The following is an 11,641-nucleotide window of genomic DNA, read 5'->3' as shown; positions in this document are numbered from 1 at the left end:
CCCAAAAATAGTGCACTGGTAGGTAGATCATGCACCTTATCTGCCCATGACATGGTTCATATGCTTTGTGCTTCTAGCTCCCTCATAGTGGTATGTGTGGGGGGATGTATTTGTCCTATTTCACACATAGACAAGTGTGCTCAGGGATTTGAACCAGCAACCTTTTTCCCTTTCACCGCTAGGCTACGTACGTGTGTGTTTGTGTGCGACTGGTCAGGGGGAGGGGTACCTGGTAGTAGATTAGCCAGGTTGGGATCACTGGGAGAAGAAGGGTTAAGGAATAGACACGCCTCTTTACTTTCCAAATCCACTTTATACACACAAGGGCCCTACTCTAAAACAGGGGAGAAAAGATGAAGTGATGATTAGTACTCTCACTAATAGCGTCAGCTGTCAAAGAAGCTTACCGATCGCTGCAGCTGTACACAGCCCATCTGTAAATAGCCCATCCAACCAACTACCTACCTCATCCTCATATTTGTCTTTGTTTTCCTGCTCTTTTGCGCACCAGTATTTCTACTTGCACATCCTCATATGCACATCTATCACTCCAGTGTAAACTACTAAATTGTAATTACTTCACCACTATTGGCCTATTTATTGTCTTACCTCCTTACTTCATTTGCACACACTGTACACAGATTTTTCTATTGTGTTATTGACTGTAAGTTTGTTTATCCCATGTGTAACTCTGTTGTTATTTTTGTCGCACTGCTTTGCTTTATCTTGGCCAGGTCACAGTTGTAAATGAGAACTTGTTCTCAACTAGCCTACCTGGTTAAAGAAAGGTGAATTTAAAAAAATGTTTAAAAAAAAATAGTAACACCAAGACACACTGTTGCCCTCTCTTTCCTCATCTTTCTTTCTCTCTGTCAACTTTTTCACCTCCCTCCCTCCTTGTTCCATGGATTTGCTGTACAATAAAGATGAAAGGTTCATGTTTGTTCCATGGCTTTGCTGTAATGTTTGGGTATTAGGAATTGGAGAAGAAAAAGGATGTCGCGCAGCCCTAGGACCTCACTGTGATCTCAGGGTTGAACCTTTTTAAACCAAAGATGTGCCTGTTTAAGGGACGTGCTGATCAAACGTGCTCCTGGCCAAGAAGGAATCTGGAATGTGAATAAAGGGAGGTGAGAAAGGAGAGGAAGAAAAGGAGAAAAAGAACAGAAGAGAGTGAGACCGTGGGAGGCAGAAAGTGACAGACCGTGGGAGGCAGAAAGTGACAGACCGTGGGAGGCAGAAAGTGACAGACCGTGGGAGGCAGAAAGTGACAGACCGTGGGAGGCAGAAAGTGACAGACCGTGGGAGGCAGAAAGTGACAGAACGTGGGAGGCAGAAAGTGACAGAGAGGTAAGAAGAGAGGGAGAGAGATGAAGAGGTGAATGAGAAGGTAAGGACCGTAAAGCTGGGTGTATCTGGCTGACTGGTTGGGTGACTGACTGGTGGACTGACTGTCTGGCTGACGGGCTGACTGGCTGACTGACTGACTGACTGACTGGCTAACTGGCTGACTGGTTGGGTGACTGATCACTAAGGCCAGGGTTGGAGACTGGTCATTAGACCAGTGGCTCAGTAATCTCTGGGAGAACTGGGAGAGAAGGAAAGAACAGGGATTTAGAGAAACAGAGAGACTGGCTGAGAGAAAGAGAGAGAGAGAGAGAGAGACTGGTGACAGGCAGACAGAGTGAGTGAAGCATAGAGGAAGAGAGTCATTGAGTGAGACAGAGACTAAGGGAATGATTGAGTGGGAGGCAGACATTAGGGAGAGGGTCGTTGAGTGAGATAGAGACTAAGGGAATGATTGAGTGGGAGGCAGACATTGAGGGAGAGGGTCGTTGAGTGAGATAGAGACTAAGGGAATGATTGAGTGGGAGGCAGACATTGAGGGCGAGGGTCGTTGAGTGAGACAGAGACTAAGGGAATGATTGAGTGGGAGGCAGACATTGAGGGAGAGGGTCGTTGAGTGAGACAGAGACTAAGGGAATGATTGAGTGGGAGGCAGACATTGAGGGAGAGGGTCGTTGAGTGAGATAGAGACTAAGGGAATGATTGAGTGGGAGGCAGACATTGAGGGAGAGGGTCGTTGAGTGAGATAGAGACTAAGGGAATGATTGAGTGGGAGGCAGACATTGAGGGCGAGGGTCGTTGAGTGAGACAGAGACTAAGGGAATGATTGAGTGGGAGGCAGACATTGAGGGAGAGGGTCGTTGAGTGAGACAGAGACTAAGGGAATGATTGAGTGGGAGGCAGACATTGAGGGAGAGGGTCGTTGAGTGAGACAGAGACTAAGGGAATGATTGAGTGGGTGGCAGACATTGAGGGAGAGGGTCATTGAGTGAGACAGAGACTAAGGGAATGATTGAGTGGGAGGCAGACATTGTGGGAGAGAGAGAAAGAAGAGGGGAAGGATACATTAAGGGAGAAGGGGAGAGGTAGTCTGAGAGGGAAGTTGTGAAACGAGAGGGGGAGAGGTAGTCTGAAAGAGGGAAGTTGAGAGAAGAGAGGGACAGAGGGTGACGTCACTAGTTGGATTGCAGTGTTGAGTCCTACTAACTACTATAATCCTGATTAGGGAAAACCTAAGGGAAAACCCAAGGAGCCCTGAACGACAGAACGAGAAAGAAGGAGTAGAGAGAGAACGACAAGAGGCTCTCAACCACCCAGAGAGAGACAAGAGGAGAGGAGACAGAGACAGAATAAGGATTCTTTTTAATCTGGGAATTAGGAGCGTAGGAATCACAGAAACGACAGAAAAGGAACCACATAACCACAGTAAGTAGATTATTAATCTGTGTAAAAAAAATTTTTTTAAACGGCAGAGAAGCAGGAATTTGTAGTCCCTGCATTACATACCTACCTTCTTCATTGATTTCTTCTTATATTTCATTGCCTCATTCTGCCGACCCCTCGTACCTCACCTCTCGGCATACTTGTCATTCCCCTATAACCTCCGCCCTCTTCCCTTCCTCCCCTCTCCCCCTCTCCAGGTCAGGATGCCCACTAACAGGACAAACTGTCCACTGAAGCTGCAGTTTTGTCTGATCAATCATGAGAGTTGCTACCTCACTGCAGAGGCCTTTGGCTTCAAGGTGAGATACGTCATCTGACACAGTTTAGTCTTACTGTGTCCTGTCTAGACTGGTGCCAGTCTGGTCTGCTTTAGCCAACTCCTTTGTCATTTTCATGCCAGAGTAGAGTAGATGCCAACCAAGTTTGTCTAAAGCAGGAAAGAGTTTGAAAGGAGGAAGACAGGAGAAGAGGTTAGGACAGAGGGAGACAAGTGGAGCTATTCCCAGTGCTCTGTTTGACAGTGATCTCTCCTCCATCAGGTGAATGCATCGGCCCCCAGGCTGAAGAGGAAGCAGGTGTGGATGTTAGAGCAGGACTCCCAGGACCCCCAGGTGGTCTACTTCCGCAGCCATCTGGGCCGATACCTGACCTCCGACAAGGATGGCAAGGTCACCTGCGAGGCCGAGATCCAGAACAGAGACTGCCGCTTCCTGATCGCTGCCCAATCAGACGGCCGCTGGGTACTGCAGTCTAAACCCTATCTGAGGTTCTTTGGAGGTTCCTGTGACTACCTGTCCTGCTTCACCCAGGTGATGACAGAGGCAGAGCTGTGGACAGTACACCTGGCACTCCACCCGCAGGCCAACCTGCTCAGTATAGCCCGCAAGCACTACGCCCACCTGTCACCCCGCAATGGTGAGATCGCCGTGGACCGGAACATTCCGTGGGGCGTGGCAGCGCTCCTGACGGGAAGTACCGGCTCAAGACCTGTGACAGCCATTACCTAGTCAACGATGGGAAGCTGTCAGCGGAGAGCGGGAGGGGCACGGGGTACACACTGGAGCTGAAGTGTGGGAAGCTGTCAGCGGAGAGCGGGAGGGGCACGGGGTACACACTGGAGCTGAAGTGTGGGAAGCTGGCGTTTAAGGACTGTGAGGGGAAGTACCTGAGTCCCATGGGCCCCACGGGGACACTGAGGTCTGGCAGGTGCAGCAAGCCGGGGAAGGACGAGCTGTTTGACCTGGAGGAGAGCCACCCTCAGGTGGTGCTGATGGCAGCCAACAGTAAATATGTGTCTATACGGCAAGGTAAGACATACACCACATACACAGTAGAGGAAACACAGTATGAACATGTGCATCACACACACATAAATAAACAGTACACATAATGAATATGCATGGACTCATACCACTGCCACTCGATAGGGATGTTTGACAGCCGATAGGGACTGTTCCATAATTATGGGTAATGTAGTTTTCAGGTTCCTTACCTTGTAATATTGCCTGAGGTTGGGTGTTTCCTCGAAGACCAGATGAACACAGTTGGTATGGTGTCGTGTGTGTGTGTGTGTGTGTGTGTGTGCGTGCAAGTGTGCATGCGTTGATTGATTGTTCTGTTTCTAACATTCTATTATTGTGTTGTTATAGGGCTTTTAGTAGTAAAATTCCACTGCTTCCTTACAGTAGCTTAAAGGAATATTTTAGGACGTTGGCAATGAAGCCCTTTATATACTTGCCCAGAGTCAGATGAACTCATAGATAGCAATAGATTTTTATTTCTCTGCATCCAGTATGAAGGAAGTTAGAGGTAGTTTCGTGAGCCAATGCTAACTAGCAGTTACATACACTTCCAGTCATTGCGCTAACACTAGTTAGCAACTTCCTTCAAACTGCACGCAGAGACTGGTAAAAATGCTATCCACGAGTTCATCTGACGCTGGGGAAGTAGAAATGCTGAAGTATCCCTTTAACTTTAGAGTGCTTTTGAAACCCACTGCAGAATAATGTCTCTTTCCCATTGCCCAAGCGACAAACAACTGCATTATCATAGACCCGGTAACTGATTCCAGAATCTACCATGTTATTAGTATCTCATCTGTTATAATCGAGATTGAATATAGAGTAGAGGTCGACCGATTCTGATTTTTCAACGCCGATACCGATTATTGGAGGACAAAAAGGCTGATACCGATTAATCGGCCGATTGTTAAAATGTATTTGTAATAATGACAATTACAACAATACTGAATGAACACTTATTTTAACTTAATATAATACATCAATAAAATCTATTTAGCCTCAAATAAATAATGAAACATGTTCAATTTGGTTTAAAAAAATGCGGAGTGTTGGAGAAGAAAGTAAAAGTGCAATATGTGCCATGTAAGAAAACTAATGTTTCAGTTCCTTGAGAACATATGAAAGCTGGTGGTTTCTTTTAACATGAGTCTTCAATATTCCAAGGTAAGAAGTTTTAGGTTGTAGTTATTATAGGAATTATAAGACTATTTCTCTCTATACCATTTGTATTTCATATACCTTTGACCATTGGATGTTCTTATAGGCACTTTAGTATTGCCAGTGTAACAGTATAGCTTCCGTACCTCTCCTCGCTCCTACCTGGGCTCGAACCAGGAACACATCGACAACAGCCACCCTCGAAGCAGCGTTACCCATGCAGAGCATGGGGAACAACTACTCCAAGTCTCAGAGCGAGTGACGTTTGAAACGCTATTAGCACGCACCCGCTAACTAGCTAGCCATTTCACATCACATCGTTACACCAGCCTAAGCTCGGGAGTTGATAGGCTTGAAGTCATAAACAGCAGAGCTGCTGGCCAAACGCACGAATGTGCTGTTTGAATGAATGCTTACGAGCCTGCTGGTGCCTACCACCCCTCAGTCAGACTGCTCTATCAAATCATAGACTTAATTATAACATAATAACACACAGAAATGCGAGGCTTAGGTCATTAATATGGTCGAATCCGGAAACTATCATCTCGAAAACAAGATGTATTTTATCTAACGGGTGGCATCCATCAGTCTAAATATTCCTGTTACATTGCACAACCTTCAATGTTATGTCATAATTACGTAAAATTCTTGCAAATTAGTTTGCAATGAGCCAGGCGGCCCAAACTGTTGCATTTACCCTGACTCTGCGTGCAATGAACGCAAGAGAAGTGACACAATTTCATCTGGTTAATATTGCCTGCTAACCTGGATTTATATACTTCTGTGTATGGATTTTAAGAAAGGCATTGGTGTTTATGGTTAAGTACACGTTGGCGCAACGACAGTCCTTTTTCAGGACACACTAGATAAACTAGTAATATCATCAACCATGTGTAGTTATAACTAGTGATTTTGATTGATCAAGTTTAATGCTAGCTAGCAACTTGCCTTGGCTTTTTACTGCATTTGCGTAACAGGCGTGCCTCCTTGTGAGGCAGGTGGTTAGAGCGTTGGACTAGTTAACCGTAAGGTTGCAAGATTGAATCCCTGAGCTGACAAATCTGTCGTTCAGCCCCTGAACAAGGCAGTTAACCCACCGTTCCTAGGCCGTCATTGAAAATAAGAATGTGTTCTTAACTGACTAGCCTAGTTAAATAAAGATTAAATGAAGTTGTAAAAAATAAATAATAATAAAATAAAATAAAAAAATCGGCGTCCAAAATTAACGATTTCCGATTGTTATGAAAACTTGAAATTAATTAATTGGCCATTCCGATTCATCGGTCGACCTCTAATCTAGAGTAGATCTTTCCAAGAATCTAGAGCAGTAGTATTATTCAAAGTCGAGGTCGCGACCCAAACTGTAATGGGGTCGCCAAATAATAAAAATAAATCTTGGAACAAATTGTTTTTTTAAATAAAAAAATTAAGAGGACATACACTATATATATACAAAAGTATGTGGACACCCCTTCAAATTAGTGGATTAGTCTATTTCAACCTCACCTGTCATAGGATGCCATCTTTCCAACAAGTCAGTTCGTCAAATTACTGCCCTGCTAGAGCTGCCCCGGTAAACTGTAAGTTCTGTTATTGTGAAGTGGAAACATCTAGGAGCAACAACGGCTCAGCCAGGAAATGGTAGGCAACACAAGCTCACAGAACGGGACCACCGAGAGCTGAAGCGCGTAACTCATAAAAATTGAAAATACAAAAACCTAGACATAGAAATACAAAAACCTAGACATACAAACATAGAATGCCCACCCAAATCACACCCTGACCAAACAAAAATAGAAACATACAAAGCAATCTACGGTCAGGGCATGACAAGAGCAAGTAGTAGAGGCTAATGGTTCACTGTCCTTAGATCAGAGAAAGCCTGCAGGTCCTGATCTTTTTGATCCCTGCTTTTTAAATCTGGCAGCTGATTTCATAACTGAACCACTTACATATCTGTTCAATCTAACCCTGGAATGTAATGGAATTCCGAAAATCTGGAAATCAGCATTTATCTTAACACTTTTAAAAGGGGGAGATCCAACTCTTTTAAATAATTATAGGCCAATCTCAAAGCTGTCAGCCCTGGTGAAAATACTTGAAACCGTTGTGAGTGAACAGCTAAAAGAGTTTTTATTTACAAACTCTATTTGATCAATGTACCAATCGGGACTCAGGAAGAAGCTGGCCTTCTCTAGTCACTCGTAGGCTCAGGCAGTTGCATACTTTTATTTACAAAGCCATTTTGGGTTTACTAACTTTTTATTTGGGCATTTTTATTGTCCAGAAATGTGGTGGGTACTCTCTTCGTTCGCTGGACTTTATCCTGCTAACTGTTCCAAATGTCCGAACTGAATTTGGTAAAAGGGCTTTTATGTACTCTGCGCCATCGTCTTGGAACGCTTTACAAAATACTTTTAAACTGGAAGAACTTGTCCCGATTGGTATTGTTAAATCACTGATGAATGATCTTGAGACTGATTCCCTGACCTGTCAATGTTTTTAATTTGCTGTTTTTGATTTTGTTATACTCTTGTGAATTCTATGGTTTTTACTAGAATACTTGTAGTTTTTCATGTTGTTTGTCTATAATTTTTGTAATGACTTGGTGCTGCCTATCTTGGCCAGGACACTCTTGAAAAATAGATTTTAAATCTCAATGAGCACTTCCTGGTTAAATAAAGGTTACATTTAAAAATTAAAAATAAACTGTCTCAGGCAAAACCAATGAGTTGTGGCATTCCGCAGGGGAGCATGCTTGGGTCTCTGCTGTTTTTATTGTATATTAATGATATGAAAGATGCTTGTTCTTGCCGTCTTTTTCTTTATACGGATGACTCTACACTTCTGGTGTCTCACAAAAGTAAAACTATGTTGGAGAGCATACTTAGCACAGAGCTTACTAACATTAGCAAATGGCTTGGAGATAATAAGCTATCTCTGCACTTAGGGAAAACTGAAGCAATTATTTTTGGATTCAGACCTAAATTGTGTAGGTCGTCTGAAATCAGGGTGGAGTTAGGGGGTGAGGTGCTGACTACTAAAACCTCTGTTAGCTACTTGGCATGTATCCTTGATGGAAGCTTGGGAGGTATGAGCATGGCCAATAAGGTGCTAGGGAAGGTTAATGTCAGGACTAAGTTTTTGGCTAGGAAGTCCAAGCTGCTTGATAAGGACGCCATGAAAGTGCTAGCTACTGCCCTTATTCAATGCCATTTTGACTATGCTAGTACTTTCTGGTTTGGGGGCTTATCTAAATTTATGAAGGGGAAGCTCCAGATAGCCCAGAATAAGTTGCTCAGGGTAGTATTGAAGGTGAGTCCACGTACTCCCATAGGCAGGAGCTGCTTTCAGAAACTGGCTGCCTGTTGAGGCTAGGGTGTCCCAGATTAGACTATGTTTGGTTTACAGGAGTATTTATGGTTCTGCCTGTTGAGGCTAGGGTGTCCCAGATTAGACTAGGTTTGGTTTACAGGAGTATTTATGGTCCTGCGCCCAGATATCTAAGTGATTACTTTCCTCGTGTTAGGGATGCACACAATCACAGCACCAGATCAGGTGTTGCTGATGTGTGCTTATACAGGTTCAGGAGTAATGCTGGGAAAGGTACTTTCTTGTATACTGGAGCCCCAGAATGGAATGAGTTGCCTCTGCCTATAAAAACAACGTCCTCTCTGGGCAGCTTTAAACATAAAGTAAAAATATGTTTGATGTCCTGGAGGTCCTGGAACTCCGCAGGAATGGCGGGGCGGTCCGGGGGACCTTCCGAGCCCCGAGGAAGATGTCACTGGGAAGTTGGTGCTGACTTCAGGCAATGGCCGTGGCAGAACGGGCTCCAGCCCATGATGGCACCAGTAGACCAGTTAATGAGGGGATTGTGTCATTGGAGCCAGGAGAATCCCAATACCATGGGAACCAGAGGGTACTTGATGAGCAGGAACTGGATAGCATCGCTATGGTTCCCTGACACCCATAGGTGGATGGGAGTGGTGTTCTGGGTGACTCGGGCCTCTAGAGCGCCCATCCAGCGCTCTAACATCCAATGGAATGGAGAGGGGCTGAGTGGGGATGTTCAGCTTGGACGCCAGGGTAGCATCCAAAAAAACTGACATGAAAATGGGTGGAAGCAGTGGAAGCAGGAACGTTCTCCATATGGCCCACCAGAGTCCTTGCTCCTGCCGGTGAGCCTGGCTTCTTTAGAGGACAAGAGGGCAAGAAATTACCAAGAGTCCCGCAAAACAGACAACTGTTCATGTCGATCCTGTATTTCCGTTCCGCTGGCGACAGCCCAGCTCTACCTATTAGTGGCATAGGCTCAGGAAGCGGTGATTCGGACGTTTTCGGCAGCCCTCGGGGCAGGTCAGGAACCCTCAGATCCTCTCGGCAACGAGACCATCAGGAGCTTCCAGGTTGACTCGTAGGCAAGGTGGGATCCCTGGGCATGAGAGCAAAATTCCTTCTCCCTCCGTCGTTCCTGTAGTCGCCCATCGATTTGGATGGTCAAAGCGATGAGGGAATCAAGATCCGTAGGTAACTCCCGAGCAGCAAGCTCGTCCTTGACCACCTCCGAGACGCCTTCGCAGGAACATATGGAACGGTGCTTCCTGGTTCCAAGCACTCTCCGCTGCCAACGTGCGGAAATCCATCGCATAGTCAGCCATACTGCAGACACCCTGCTGAAGTTAGATTAGCCTTTGGGCAGCTTCTCTCCCTGGAGAATGGGGCGTAAAAAACGTATTCACCTCTGCCATGAATCCCTCCAGACTAAGGCATATGGCCGGCTGCTGTTCCCATACAGGGGGGTAAACGGGGCTCCCGAGTTGGTGGAGTGGCCGATTGAGGCGGCACTGCCAGCAGCTGGATTACTGAGGTTTTACTAAGGGGTTGTGGGGTTACCACCGTGGTAGGCTGGCCCCCAGACAACCCACTGAATTGCTCCAGCAAACCGTCCAATGCCCGGTCATGCTGTTCAGCCAACGTTTGGACAGCCTCCATAAGGCCACGATGCAGTTCCTTGTGCCTCCCTATGGTGGCTCCTTGGGAGGAGATGGCGTCGCACAGCTGGCCCGGGTCTGCTGGGTCAGTCATGGCCAGTTAGTACAATCAGGTATCAAGGTAAGACCCAGACGCAGACTGTGTGAAGTAACAATGTTTATTACAGCAACAGGGGCAAAGGTACAGGACGGCTGGCAGGCAGGCTCAGGGTCAGGTCAGGCAGAGTGGTCAGGTGGGTGGGTACTGGGTCAGGACAGGCAAGGGTCAAAAACCAGGAGGATGAGAAAAGACTGGGAAAAAGCAGGAGCTGACACAAAAACACTGGTTGGCTTGACAAAAAGACGAACTGGCAACATACAAACAGAGAATACCGGTATAAATACACTGGGGATAATGGGGAAGATGGGCGACACCTGGAGGGGGTGGAGACAAGCACAAAGACAGGTGAAACAGATCAGGGTGTGACAGTGTCATTAGATTTGGGGTGGGGTTGCGGGGGTCCCCCGCTGAAGTTTGAATACCACTGATCTGATGTTCAGTGTACAGTCTGTGTGTTTGATGCTGGGGTCTTTGGCCCATGCCTCTAGCTCTGAGGTAAAGATGTGTTACTCCAACCTGAGAGTTGGAACAGTAGCTGTGGTTCATTGTTCCTGGTTAGTGCTACTATCTGCAACAACCAAATGGCTGAGTGAGATGAGCAGAAAGTGATGACCTCGAGGCCTGAGGAGTACAGGAAACATCAGGGAAGATATGCCGATGACCAGTGGTGTAGTGGAGGGTAAACGCAAATGAACGCAGTTTACACACCTTTTTTTTGCCGGGACAGTTTACCCACCTGTTGCAGAATAATGCATAAAAAATACAAGGAGTGTTACTTTTTTTTAGTAATCAGAGTTTACCCACCTGTTTACCCACCTGTTCACCCACATATTTACCCTCATGTTGTTTACCCACCTGTTTCCACTACATGTCTCTACATCTCTCTATCCCCAAGCCATAAGACTCCCGAACAGCTAATCAAAGGGCTACCCAGACCCCTCTTTTAAACCCCTGCTATTCTCTGTTTATTATCTATGCATAGTCACTTTAACTCTACCTACATGTACATATTACCCCAATAACCCGCACATTGACTCTGTACCGGTAGCCCCTGTATATAGCCTCGCTTGTTATTTTACTGCTGCTGTTTAATTATTTGTTACTTTTATTTTATATTTTCTACTTATTGATTTTTTACTTAACACTTATTTTTTGAAGTGTTAAAGTGTTAAAGTCTTTAAAGTCTTAAAGCATTGTTGTTAAGGGCTTGTAAGTAAACATTTCACTGTAAGGTCTACAACTGTTGTTTTCGGCTCATGTGACAAATAAAATTTTATTTGATTTACTAGTGCTGACAG

The 11,641-nt window shown here is 45.5% G+C and overlaps 1 pseudogene; it reads left to right on the top strand.

Annotated features, from left to right (window-relative positions):
• Positions 1–2,355: 2,355 nt before the first annotated feature.
• Positions 2,356–11,641, top strand: part of LOC110502932 — a 41,872-nt pseudogene continuing 32,586 nt past the window's right edge.

Source organism: Oncorhynchus mykiss, chromosome 23 (assembly GCF_013265735.2).
Source record: "Oncorhynchus mykiss isolate Arlee chromosome 23, USDA_OmykA_1.1, whole genome shotgun sequence".
Lineage (NCBI taxonomy): Eukaryota > Metazoa > Chordata > Actinopteri > Salmoniformes > Salmonidae > Oncorhynchus > Oncorhynchus mykiss.
The sequence above is the reverse complement of the archived record's forward strand: the minus strand, read 5'-3'. Positions and strand labels throughout refer to the sequence as shown.